The sequence below is a fragment of the Tasmannia lanceolata genome, unplaced genomic scaffold, assembly GCF_043159265.1.
Source record: "Tasmannia lanceolata isolate RefF3 unplaced genomic scaffold, GAP_Taslan_0.1 ptg000018l, whole genome shotgun sequence".
NCBI classification, from domain to species: Eukaryota; Viridiplantae; Streptophyta; class Magnoliopsida; order Canellales; family Winteraceae; genus Tasmannia; species Tasmannia lanceolata.
In genome coordinates, this window is record NW_027518695.1 from 25,767,042 (window position 1) to 25,778,560 (window position 11,519).

Genomic DNA, 11,519 nt, shown 5'->3' on the forward strand with positions numbered 1-11,519 from the left:
GCTTAGTTGCATGTTTCGATCTCTTTAATTGTTCTTATCGTATGCTTAGAATCACATGCTAGTTGTTTTGCTTTGCTCTTTGCCTGTTTTGGTACTTTGCATGCTAGTTGCTTTCTTTGCATGATTAGTTGTGTTTGTTAAATTTAGAACTCAAAAGAATTCAAAAATTCCAAAGAATCTAAGAACTCCTAATCATCTAAGTTGGAAAATCTCAATCTCCAAAACATAAAGTTATAGGTTTTAAACTTATAAATCACACTCTAAGTCCTCAAAATAGAATTCTTAGAATCCAAAGTTCACAAATATAGTAAAAATACAAATTAGGCCAATTACATTACATCTAGGTTCATATAGCATAGGTCACTTTACTTCAAATTAATCAATCAAATTCAACTTCAACCAAATCCCCCCAACTTCATAAAATATAAAAAACACTTACATAGGCACATAGGCATGTAGTTGCTTGTAGGATGCACTCCTGGCCCACCTGAGTCTAAACTGTGAACAGCCAAATCATTAGTAATATTTAGATTTCTCAAATAAAACTCACAACTAACCCCTTTAGTTAAAACTTAAACACCTAAAGCATTTAAAAGGTAAAGTCTGACTTTCGTCAGGCAAGATCGATGCTATACACTTCATGCGGTACACCTTCTGATCTCGTAATCAGGTAACTTACCCAAAATTTAAGTCGTAGACCAAATATATAGAGTTAATCATGGGTCCTAGATCCCTAATCTAGGTGGCGACTCTGGTCCTGACTTCTCTGGTAAATTAGGATTTTTATCCCAAATTTATGAGAAAAGCAACCATATTCAAATCCAATGGACAAAGGCGCTATCATCATAAAATGATTTCATTAGTTGCCAAGGGCTGATACAGTTTTAGCAATCTTAAAATGTGAATAGGAAGAAGAAATGAATGGGGTCTGAATTATTCAGTGGAGAGTTGTTGTTTGGGTTAGTTTAGGACGGATTTATTAAAATGGATGAGAATTAATCTCAAACCATTTTAGGCTAGGGTAAAATTTCAGTTCAGATAATTTAGGGGTAAGTGCAGGCTATGTCTTGGAATCCTTGTGGTGTTGTGTTTGTGTATGGTTTCTATGCTCTTCCTTCTAGTGCTATGGCATGTGGAATGCCCAGTTTGTGTTCATTTTTAACCGAGATAATCTTGTGGTGTGTGAGTAGTAGTGGGTCAGGGAATCACTTTTGCTAAGTACCCTTAGTTGCCTAAGGCTTGTAATTTTGCTACTGCTTCAATGCCTAAGGTCTATAATTAAAGTAGTCTAGTCTTAAGGCAACTTTCACTTTGGAAAAGGTATTTACTGGTCCTCTTTTTTATTAGAAATTGCTTGATAAAGGTTCTCTAAAAGCCGGGTATAGTGTGATGGTTGCCAATTGATACTCATGTGAAGTGTCATTAGGAATGTTGGTTTGGTCATTCGATTGTGTTACTTGTAAAGATTAATGGTATGAAATGTTTACCTGATCATTAATGCATGTATTGGTTCATGGTTTGAGTTATAGAAGGGTGTAATGTTTTGGAGTAACCCCATCATATTTGAAGGATCAAAGATACTACCTACAGGGGTTAACCCTGAAATAATCCTCAAGGTCTGCTACTTTATCCGTACGGTGATTTAATTTTCTCATCTAGTTCTACATTTCAAAAGGGTGAGAATACTCATGGCAGTTGACATTTTGGTTGATAGAAATGCTAGCAGGTTTTAGCAGTGGAATTTGTTTAGATTATCTCCGAAGAGATGTGCGCCCATCCCATTGTCTGGGCCTGATGATGAGAGTACCAATGGTCTCTTCACATGAAAAGATGAGCAGAGTGCGAACACATGAAAAATGAGTAGAATGCTAACACAGACACAAAATATCTATCATGATGATCTTTGAATGACTTTAGCTTGGGCATAAATTTTTACAGGTTCAAAGCCACTCCACAATTCATTGAAAATCACGACAAAGATCATTCAATGGATAACTAAATCTTTAGAAGTACAGACCCAGTGAAAATCCGATATAGGGGGTCCCAAGTTATAATAGAAATGGCAACTATGAGGAGGGAGAATACGGTTGTTTAAGAAAACTAGAATTTACCAATTTGAAAAACTTAAACCTATTAAGAGATCAAAAACAATATTTTAAGCATACAAGTTAAATCTAATGGTGCAATGCAAATGAAAGAGCAAAGAGATAGAAAGAGTGCACCCGAGATTTAAAGTGGTTCGGTCCTCAAACCCGAGGCCTACTCCACTCCACCAACCAAACCCGTTGATGGCTTCACTATATGATCTTCTTAACCTTGGCGAAGATCGGTGCCAATTACAATTGCTTTAACCTTGGTGGCAATCCTCACCACGGAGAAAAAAGGGCTCCGCTTCTCCGAATACTCGCCCGAATACAAATCTTGAAAGATGAAAGAAAGAACTAAAAAATCCCTTCACAAGGGTTACAAAAGATGTACAATTGAGAGCCTATGATCCAAATCCTAGAGTTGGTGATGAGAGGCACAATTGAAGCTTGATTCACTCTTGGGTATTCAAATGAAGTTTAAGAGTGTTAGGATTGATGGTTTGTATGTTTAGAACACCCATATTTATAGGAAAAACAAAATATGACCGTTCAGTGGCATTACGGTAATTTCAGCAAAATTCCAAACGGCTCTTTTTCAGACCGTTGGAGTGTTCTCGGAGTTCCGAGAAAAAATCTCGGAGTTCCGAGAAGCCACACAGAAATTGGAAAAAGTCTACTGGACCATTTCTCGGAGTTCCGAGAATAATTCTCGGAGTTCCGAGAATTCTCGGAGTTCCGAGAAAACCTCTCGGAGTTCCGAGAAGCCTATGCAGAGCAGATTTTCAATTCTGTTTTTGGGCTTCCAGTTCTCAACCAAGATGGGATTGCTATGAGGGTTCCAAGGTGTTGGAACTCCACAAATACAATCACTTGTCTATTTAGGGTGTGTGAGATTACCTTAATTATGCCTCTAAAAACCTAATCTAGGTTTGGATCAATTACATTAAAAAATGGTCTTCAATATTAATTTCTTCATGTCTTCAAGTCTTCATGACTTCTTGCTTGATGACTTTGGCCTTCCAATTAGTGGTCCAATGTGGGCTTCTTGGCCTTCAATCCAAGCATCCTTGATCTTACTTTATCAAGATCTACAACTTAGACAAACAAACACATTAGTGATAAATGATCACTTGTGTATTGGAATCATCAAAACAAGATGGGAATGCCAAGGTAAAAACCATTGGGCTTACAATCTCCCCCTTTTTGATGATGACAAGCACAAGAGATTTACAAATCAAAGCATATACTCTTTTCACATTTTTCTTACACTAGAGACTTTACTCTAGATTCTTCTCCCCCTTTGTCATCAACAAAAAGAAGGGGTAAGAAAAACAAGGGTTTAAAATTTACAATTTTAAAGCTCCCCCTTTTTCAAAGAAAAATTCAATTTTAACTCCCCCTAGTTAAAATAATTTTACAATACAAGAGGGGTTATCAAACAAAACATACAAATGAAATATATTCAATTTTAAGTTCAAAAACCCCTAATCTACACAATATGAATATCATCATATGGGGGTTTTGGGAACCCAAGATTTCTTGGTCCCACATCTAGCCCTACTCTTGGATGCACATTGGAATTGGTAATGACCATTCATTCCACAAAAATGGCATCTAACAAGAGGGTTAGATACACTAGTCCTATCATGATAAGCATGTTGAGGTCTAAGACTAGTTTTACTTAGGATTATGTCAATAATTTTATTTCCATTTAGAAATCCATGTAAACATGATCTAAGTCTTTCATTTTCATTATGAAGATGGGATGTTTGAACTAAAAGCTCATTTCTTTCATCTTCATAAGAATTGGAGGAGCTTGCCATATTTTGAAATTTTAAAAGTTGGCAAGTTTTCTCATCCAAACTACCCTTAAGGGTATTAATCTCAAGTTTATGATTTTCAAGTGTAACTTGTTCTTGAGATATGGAAGAAGATAAATCACTTTTCAAAAATTCAAGTTCTTTTTTTAACTTTAAAATGGATTTTTTAAGAACTTTATTTTTGGAAATTTGGGTATGCAAGGTTTCACATAATTCATCATAAGGTATGCTATCACTTTTACTACTAGATGAAGAATATGAGGGGTTAGAGTTTACCTCAACTTCATGGGTGATTGTCATGAAGCAAAGATCATCTTTTTTATTTTCTTCCCCTTCACTTGAGCTTTTGCCCGATGTGCTTAACGCATCCCAACCGGCGGCAAGAGCCTTATGCTTCTTCCAATCCTTCTTACCCTTGTACTTAGAGGAAGTTGATTTTAGAAGTGAACAATCCGGTCTTTTGTGTCTTATCTTCCTGCAATTGAAGCATCTTAAGGCTCCATCAACATCACTTTCTTCTTTCTTTTTCTTATCTTTCTTATGCTTCTTTCTCCACAAGCTCTTGAATCTTCGTAAAGCTTCTTCTTCGTCACTATCCGCTTCACTTGATGAGTCTTCCTTGGAAGCCTTGAGTGCTAGGGATCTAAATTCCCTCTCCTTCTCCTTTGGCTTCTTTTCCTCTTGTCGGCTAGTAAGGAGCATCTCATGGGTGATGAGAGATCCTACAAGCTCCTCTATGGTTAGCGTCTTGAGATTTTTTGACTCTTGAATCGCGGTCACCTTTGGATCCCAATGGGGAGGAAGAGACCTAAGTAACTTACAAGCTCATCGTTAGGATAAGATTTACCAAGATTAGCTAGTTCGTTAGAAATAATAGAAAAACGAGTATACATTTCCGAAATACTCTCGTTTGGACTCATTCTAAACATTTCATACTTGCTCTTTAACAAGTTTATTTTGGAATCCTTGACTTGTGATGTTCCCTCATGGGTAGTTGCAAGGGTATCCCAAATAGTCTTGGCGGAATCAAAAAGAGCAACTCTATTAAACTCCTCGGTAGCTAAGGCACAAAACAAGGAATTTATTGCTTTGTAGTTCAAATTAGCTTGCCTTTTCTCTACCACATTCCATTCTTCAAAAGGATTGGAAGGTACATTGTATCCATTTTCAACAATGTACCAAAGTTCTACATCTATCGAAAGAAGATAGATGCACATCCTTGTTTTCCAATGTCCATAGTTTGACCCATTCAAGAAAGGAGGTCTAGTTGTGGAATGGCCTTCCGGAAGTCTGGTTCCTATTTGGTGTGCCATTTCACAATTAGAAGTTGCCAAATAAAATCTTTCCCTAGTTAGATTTTGAAATAACTTTCACAAAAATTTTAAAATCTTTTAAGAGCTAAGGCTCTGATACCAAGTGAAAATCCGATATAGGGGGTCCCAAGTTATAATAGAAATGGCAACTATGAGGAGGGAGAATACGGTTGTTTAAGAAAACTAGAATTTACCAATTTGAAAAACTTAAACCTATTAAGAGATCAAAAACAATATTTTAAGCATACAAGTTAAATCTAATGGTGCAATGCAAATGAAAGAGCAAAGAGATAGAAAGAGTGCACCCGAGATTTAAAGTGGTTCTGTGGTACCCGGATCCCGCGAGAGGGGTGGGGCGCGAGCCGCCTCGCACTCTCTCTTGGTCTCTCGTTTCCACGCGATTGGCGTGTGCATTTTAATGTTGATTTGAATTAATCTTTCCTGTGAACTTGGGATCACTAAGGCAATCCGAATTCCACACGAAAGAGACTGACAGAGTCGCCACCTAGATGTGGGATCTAGGACCCGTAATTAACCAGAAATCTAGACTCGCTACCTGGTTACGAGAATGGAAGGTATGGGGAGTTATCCGCCACATGCACCATTCCTGCCCGATAATCGGTCTTCGATTCCAAAAGCTAACTCTTTTAAATTTATTTTAAATGGCTCATTCAACTCTATGTTAATGTGCGAACTAAGTGACATGCATCCTATGATCTAATTTCAATGAGAATCCTAAATGTGTATCTTGATTTATTAATTTGTCTGGATTCAATCTAAGTGAAAGTTCTCCTAGAATTCTAATTTCATGGAAAGTCCTAAGTGATTTGATTAAGTATTTACGAGAAAATTAATATACAAAACACCACAATTTGTTGTGGTGCCGACTCGCGGGTGGTATGCCATCAGACATCCAAGCTGCCTACGTACCCAAGCCTCACTGGGATCAGAGTCGACGTAGTTCGGTGCATTTAAGCTAAGCTACATATGCCTAACTCAACTAGGACACCGATCTAGACGGGATTGACTGTTTCAACAGTTTTAAGAGAAGTTATTTAATTCAAGTTGAGGATTTTATTATCTTAGGATTTCATCGAAAATGCTATATGATCCTATCTAAATGCAAGTTGTCCCTTAGACTAATGCAGGTTAGCCTACATCCTAGTTTACTAGGCTTGTCCTAGGGAAAAACTGGATGACTAGTGTAACTTGACCTATGGCACGGTTGCTATACATAGCAAGCGTCCGTGATGAGGCTGGACTCCTAACTCTAGGACTCCCTAAAACTTAGGACACAACACGACACGACACCATTGTTCCTAAATTGGGCTCTAAGGGTTCTTACGACGGAAACCATAATCCAATGGTTCCGAGAGACACGAGATGAATCGAGATGATGAATAGTGTGAGGGAATGGGAAAGATAGAGAAAGGTGCGACTGAACTTGGGAGTGCCAAATTGCCTACGTACCCCGTGATGGGGATCAAGCCACACGTAGTTCCACTGGGGAGGTTGCTTGGATTTTGGAAAACAGGATTGGAATTTGGATCAGGAATCGGGTTTGTATTTGAGCATTGGACTTGAGATTCAGAAACATTGATTTAGCAATGGGATTTTGGAATTGGGAATTTGCATCAAAGAATTGAGCATACAGGAATCATCAAGGGTTTGAATTTTGGGAATTCAAAATGGGCGGGCTTATGAGATTCGGCCAAATGGATTCAAACATGCGACTCAGATTGTGTTGGGATATGACTTGGTTAGGCAAAAAGGAGGAAGTTCTATTAGGTGTAAAAGGGCATTAGTAGAATAGGGGAATGACTCGGTTGTGACATGGAAGGCCGCAACTTGGTCGAATGCGACTCGGTTGCATTGGGATGGGTTGATTAAGGAATTGGATTGAGTCAACTAAGGGGAGAGTCCAATTAGTTAAAGAGGTTGAGCATACTCGACTAGAGAGTTGGGTCAACTCGACTAGGGAGGTTGGCTAGAGTTGACTCAGTTGAGCTGGGTTGGGATCCCACTTGGTTGGATTGTATTGGGGCGATTTGACTTAAGCTGCAGGTGGCCTGGCTGGGTTAGATTTAATGTAACCAAATTTATGGATAAATGGTGTGCCTCAGTGAGTGGACAAAGGTATGGCTTGGGTTGATGTGTGGCTATGGTTATAGGGTTTAAGGCTTATGGGTATGGGGTTTAGTGAGTCGGGTCTAAGTTAGGAGCAAACCCGAGACTAGCCATGGTCTAACCAGGAGGAAGCAGGGTACAAACCAGGGTGCGGACCAGGGTGCACCAGGGTGCGAACCAGCAGGGAACCAGGGTGCGAACCAGCAGGGGAACCAGGGTGCAACCAGCATCGAACCTGGGTGCAACCAGCAGCGAACCTGGGTGCAACCAGGGTCTAACCAGAGGCTAACCAGGGGGAACCAGGGTGTGAACCAGGGTGCGAACCAGCAGGGAACCAGGGTGCGAACCAGCAGGGGAACCAGGGTGCAACCAGCATCGAACCTGGGTGCAACCAGCAGCGAACCTGGGTGCAACCAGGGTCTAACCAGAGGCTAACCAGGGGGAACCAGGGTGTGAACCAGGGTGCGAACCAGCAGGGAACCAGGGTGCGAACCAGCAGGGGAACCTGGGTGCAACCAGCAGCGAACCTGGGTGCAACCAGGGTCTAACCAGAGGCTAACCAGGGGGAACCAGGGTGTGAACCAGGGTGCGAACCAGAGTACAACCAGGGGCTGGCCAGGGTGCGAACCAGGGTGCGAATTAGTAGGGAACCAGGGTGCGAACCAGCAGGGGAACCAGGGTGCGAACCAGCAGGGAACCAGGGTGCAACCAGCATCGAACCTGGGTGCAACCAGCAACGAACCTGGGTGCAACCAGGGTCTAACCAGGGGCTAACCAGGGGGAACCAGGGTGTGAACCATTAGGGAAAAATAAAAATGAAGATAAGATGGGTTAAGAGAAGAGGGAAACATGTATAACTTCAAAGTCTACCATCAAGAAGAATATGATTAAGGATTGATCCTAGATGCTTCCTAACATGGTTTTTCTTTTAAAGTAAAAGATATGCATGAAAGCAGACCGTACATAGAATTGAAATAAATGCCTACCTCTTTGAAAATCCACTTTGTGTTTGATTTTTCTTTGATGTTAATTCCTTGAAGATGATTCCTTGCTTGATAATGACTGCTTTTGATATATATCACCCAACGTATAAAATCACCCGATCCGGCAAGGATGGCCGAACCCTTGAAGAGATGAGGGAGAGGGATGAATTTTCTAAGAGAGGGGTTCCTTTTCTTCTTTTTGTTGGATGGTGGGATGAGAGGGTATTTATAGGAGAATGGGATAGGAGGTTAGGTGAGGTTAGGTGAGGTTAGGTAAGGTTAGGTGAGGTTAGGTGGTTAGGTGAGGTTAGGTGAGGTTAGGTGAGGTTTGGATGGTTAGGATGAGAGGAGAGGTTAGGTGAGGTTAGGTGAGGTTTGGATGGTTAGGATGAGAGGAGAGGTTAGGTGGTTTTGGATGGTTAGACCCAGGTCAAGATCTGCCATTGATCTAACGATTTACGGAAATCGGGTCTCGGAATGGAATCAGGGTTCGGGCTATGAAGTGACCCTATCTTATTTTGTCCCGATTGATGATCCGTAAAGTCAGATCAAGATATTAATGACCTAAAACATATATTAGGTTATTGTTGGTTAAAGTAAAGCAAAATGTGGGTGTCTACAGATGCCCCTCTTTGGTAGAGACGACGTAGTCATCGAATACCAAAGTTAAAATGACAGAACCATTTTGCGTAACTTTAATCGACAAAGGAACCCCCTAAACACAATGCAACCTAATATAATGCAAGACCTTAGATGAAATCCTAGAATTGGAATGCAATAAAACAAACCCGCTGCGGTGCCGCTGGCAACGAGAGAAATGGGATACCATTTTCAAATGGATTTTCGGAGGGAAAGGAATATCGCTTTTGAACAGCTTCAGAGGAAATGAGACGTCATTTTCAAATGGTCTCAGAGAGAATAATGGATGACTTTTGAAAGATTCTTAATGAAAATGCAGCATCATTTTTGAATGGGCTTGGGCAAGATAAAATACCGTATTTATACGGATTCCAAGGAAATGAGACATCATAGTTGTATGATGTTCAAAGGGTATAAGAGATCATTGTTGTATGGACTTGAAGAGAATGAAATACCGTATTTGTACGGATTCCAAGAAAATGAGACATCATAGTTGTATGATGTTCAAAGGGGATAAGAGACCATAGTTGTATGGACTCGAAGAGAATGAAATACCGTATTTGTACGGATTCCAAGGAAATGAGACATCATAGTTGTATGATGTTCAAAGGGTATAAGAGACCATAGTTGTATGGACTCGAAGAGAATGAAATACCGTATTTGTACGGATTCCAAGGAAATGAGACATCATAGTTGTATGATGTTCAAAGGGTATAAGAGACCATAGTTGTATGGACTCGAAGAGAATGAAATACCGTATTTGTAAGGATTCCAAGGAAATGAGACATCATAGTTGTATGATGTTCAAAGGGGATAAGAGATCAAAGTTGTATGGACTCGAAGAGAATGAAATACCGTATTTGTACGGATTCCAAGGAAATGAGACATCATAGTTGTATGATGTTCAAAGAGGATAAGAGACCATAGTTGTATGGACTTGAAGAGAATGAAATACCGTATTTGTACGGATTCCAAGGAAATGAGACATCATAGTTGTATGATGTTCAAAGGGGATAAGAGACCATAGTTGTATGGACTCGAAGAGAATGAAATACCGTATTTGTACGGATTCCAAGGAAATGAGACATCATAGTTGTATGATGTTCAAAGGGTATAAGAGACCATAGTTGTATGGACTCGAAGAGAATGAAATACCGTATTTGTAAGGATTCCAAGGAAATGAGACATCATAGTTGTATGATGTTCAAAGGGGATAAGAGACCATAGTTGTATGGACTCGAAGAGAATGAAATACCGTATTTGTACGGATTCCAAGGAAATGAGACATCATAGATGTATGATGTTCAAAGAGGATAAGAGACCATAGTTGTATGGACTCGAAGAAAAGAGGCACCGTTCACAAACGGGCTCAAGGAGAAGACAAGACCATTCACAAATGGACTCGAGAAATGAGGCACCATTCACAAACGGGCTCAAGGAGGACGATACCATTCACAAATGGATTCGAGAAAAGAGGCGCCATTCACAAATGGGCTCAAGGATAAGACAAGACCATTCACAAATGGACTCGAGAAATGAGGCACCATTCACAAACGGGCTCAAGGAGAAGACGAGACCATTCACAAATGGATTCGAGAAATGAGGCACCGTTCACAAACGGGCTCAAGGAGAAGACAAGACCATTCACAAATGGACTCGAGAAATGAGGCACCGTTCACAAACGGGCTCAAAGAGGACACGAGACCATTCACAAATGGACTCAGAAAATGAGGCACCGTTCACAAACGGGCTCAAGGAGAAGATGAGACCATTCACAAATGGACTCAGAGAATGAGACACCGTTCACAAACGGGTTCAAGGAGAAGACGAGACCATTCACAAATGGACTTGAGAAATGAGGCCCCGTTCACAAACGGGCTCGAAGAATTTAGAGATTTTTTATGAACCTGAATTTGACATAGGATTGGATTTTTTTTTATTTTTTTTTTAATTAAGGATTTGGATTTGATAAATTTTTTTATTTTTGGAAAATGAGGTACCGTCCGCAAACGGGCTCAAGGAGAAGATGAGACCATTCACAAATGGCCTCGAGAACAGAGGCACCGTTCACAAACGGGCTCAAAGAGGACATTAGAGCATTCACAAATGGACTCAGAGAATGAGAAACCTGTTCACAAACGGGTTCAAGGAGAAGACGAGACCATTCACAAATGGACTCGAGAAATGAGGCACCTTTCACAAAAGGGCTCAAAGAGGACATGAGATTTTTCATGAACTTGAATTTGACGTAAGATTGGATTTGTTTGAATCGGGGATTGGATTTGATGAATTTTGGATTTTTTTTTTTTTTTTTTTTGAACTCAATGAAATCGGGGACATTATAGATCGTGCCCAGTAAAGATATTGGAAACCAAGACTTTGACGAATGATGAGACGACCAACCTTATGAACGAAGAACCATTAGTAACAAGAATGGATTAGGAACACTTTTATGAAACTTCAACAAGATTTTTCTCAATGAGACTGTTGGTCTTGTCTTCTGGGGATTTTGATAACTGAAACCTTGAACAAGATACTTGAAATTGGTAA

General features: G+C 40.1%; 1 protein-coding gene across 1 annotated transcript in view; it reads right to left on the minus strand.

Annotated features, from left to right (window-relative positions):
- Positions 1-8,641, minus strand: part of LOC143850223 (uncharacterized) — an 81,604-nt gene extending 72,963 nt beyond the window's left edge. The window contains exon 1 of the mRNA XM_077359487.1: positions 8,334-8,641. The gene's annotated coding sequence lies outside the window, so the exon portion shown is untranslated. The remainder of the gene's footprint in view (positions 1-8,333) is intronic.
- Between the last annotated feature and the right edge of the window lie 2,878 nt (positions 8,642-11,519).